Source organism: Pseudomyrmex gracilis, unplaced genomic scaffold, assembly GCF_002006095.1.
Source record: "Pseudomyrmex gracilis isolate BER0280 unplaced genomic scaffold, ASM200609v1 scaffold_286, whole genome shotgun sequence".
NCBI classification, from domain to species: Eukaryota; Metazoa; Arthropoda; class Insecta; order Hymenoptera; family Formicidae; genus Pseudomyrmex; species Pseudomyrmex gracilis.
Window position 1 is genome coordinate 2,975 of NW_018020870.1, and position 2,732 is coordinate 5,706.

At 25.7% G+C, this 2,732-nt stretch overlaps 1 pseudogene; it reads right to left on the bottom strand.

The window, feature by feature from the left end:
• Window positions 1-110: 110 nt before the first annotated feature.
• LOC109859775 lies at window positions 111-1,071 on the bottom strand (annotated as a pseudogene).
• Window positions 1,072-2,732: the final 1,661 nt, after the last annotated feature.

Below are 2,732 nucleotides of genomic sequence, written 5' to 3' on the forward strand. Positions count from 1 at the left end.
ATATTAAATATTAATAACAACGATTAAATAAATAACACTAACATACCTGAATATGAATAACCTAAACAATTTAATCTTAATCATCTTAAATCTCTCCAAAATATCCCAAATCATGGACTTACAGGAAAACTCAATCCAAATCTTATCAAACTCCAATGATTTGTACCAGTAAGGTATAAATGGCTAATAAATATAACTAAAAAAAAACATTATTATTCACATAGACCTAATAAAATAAACAAAAAAATAAAATTTTAAAAAATTGTAAAAATACATTACCAGCCCTATAACTATCCCTACTAAACACGCTCTTAGAGTAATTAATTTCAATAAAATATTTAAATAAACATAAGTAAGGTCAAAAAATGTTACTCACGACATTAATGAACCAAAGATCACACTCATTATAAGTAAAATAAATATAGAAAAATTTATCCTCCACCTCCTAGTAATTATGTACCACAAAAAATAAAAATTAATTCTACCAAAGTAAATATAATATACTAAACGAATAGTATACCTAACAATAAAACACAAAGACATAACTCTTATAGTTACAATTAACAAATTTAATCTCTTAAAATATAAAATCTCTATAATTAAATCATTAGAATAAAACCCAGCTATAAAAGGAGCTCCACATAAAGAAATATTAGAAATATAAAACCTTATTATAATAAAAGGGATAAATTCATTTATTTTACCATAAAAACGAATATCTTGATTATTAGATATTAAATGAATTATTGAACCGGCGCACAAAAATAACAATGATTTAAAAATAGCATGAACTTCTAAGTGAAAAAATGACACATACTTGTACCCTACGCTCAGAATCATTATTATTAGCCCTAGCTGACTTAAAGTAGACAAAGCAATAATTTTTTTCAAATCAAATTCAAAATTAGCTATTAAACCAGCTATAAATATAGTTAATAAGGAAATAACATATAATAAATCTGAAAATCAAGTTATTATTAATAACTCATTAAATCGAATCAATAAATATACACCCGCAGTAACTAAAGTCGAAGAATGAACCAATGAAGATACAGAAGTAGGGGCTGCCATAGTCTGAGGCAGTCAATAAGAAAAAGGAATTTGAACTCTTTTAGTGATAGCAGCACAACAAAGATTATTATTATAACTAATGAATTATTACTCAATATATATATCCTCCATCCCCCATAAGATAATATAATACCAATACACATTAATAAACCTACATCACCAACCCGATTCGATAAGACAGTTACTATACCAGAATTATAAGAAGAATAGTTATTGTAATAAATTACTAAACAGTATTACCAAACCTAGACCAACCCAACCCAGTAAAATTCTCACTAAATTTAGCCTTAAAATCATAACAATTATAGATAAAATAAACAAAATTACTAATATATAAAATCGTACTAATGTTTCATCACCTTTTATATAAACAGTACTATACACTATAACCATTGAAGAAATCAATAATACTACACCAATAAACTAAACTGAAACTCAATCTAATAAAACATAATACATTAAATTAAACGATTTAAAACTATAAATTAGTCACTCTAGACTAATTCCAATTCTTAATATTTTAAGTACAACTCTTATTATTAAAAAAGATAAAGAACTTAAAAATATAAATAATGTATACATTAATATTGAATAAATAATCTAAGGCCCAATATAAGCATCTCTAACACCACAAATTAGTATTTTTCTTTTAACTACTTAAATAATAAAAAATAAAAAGATTAAAAATAATTAATAACAATGGTAAATAATGTATAATAACAACTATTAACTCCTTAGCAGTAGGGCCACTCATTATTAATCTATAAGTATATCTACCATGATGAACGTAACTAAATAAATATAAAGAATAGGCACCTGAGAAAAAACAAGAAAAAATTATAATTAACACTAAACCAAGGCATCATCTTAAAACCGTCATTAACAAAGTAATTTCACCAAAAAAATTCAATGATAATGGATAAGAAAAATTTGAGGAACATAGAACAAACCATCATATTGATATAACAGGTAGATACCTCACTATACCTTTATTTAAAACCAATAAACGTCTATTAGATCGTTCATAATATATATTAACCATATAAAATAACCCTGAAGAACAAATCCCATGTGAAATTATTACCATCATAGCTCTAGACCACCCCAGCATCATTAATGTCATCAAGCCTGATAATATCATATTTATGTGAACTACAGATGAATAAGCAACTAACGCTTTTATATCAACTTGAATTATTCTTAAAAATCTCACTATAACACTACCAAGAAGTCCAACACTTATAATAAGTAAACAATAATCCATATTAATCTTTAAACTTCATACGGTAAAAGAATACGGTAAAGACCATAGCCCCTTAGCTTCAACAAAACAGCTGCTAAAATCATAGAACCGTAAACAGGGGCCTCAACATGTGCCTTAGGTAATCAAATATGAAAAATATAAATAGGAAGTTTAACTAAAAAAGCTCCAGTAATAATTAAATAATCCCATCAACCAAAAGATTTAATTCTCAAAACTTCATACATAAAAAACATAACAATTATATTATCACTAATAAGAACATATATATAATATAACAAAGGCAACGAAATTGACAACATATATACCAGTAAATAAAATGAAGCTCTTAATCGCTCTGGATTAGACCCCCAATAAACAATTATAAAATAAGTTGGAGTGAGACTCAACTCAAAAAACA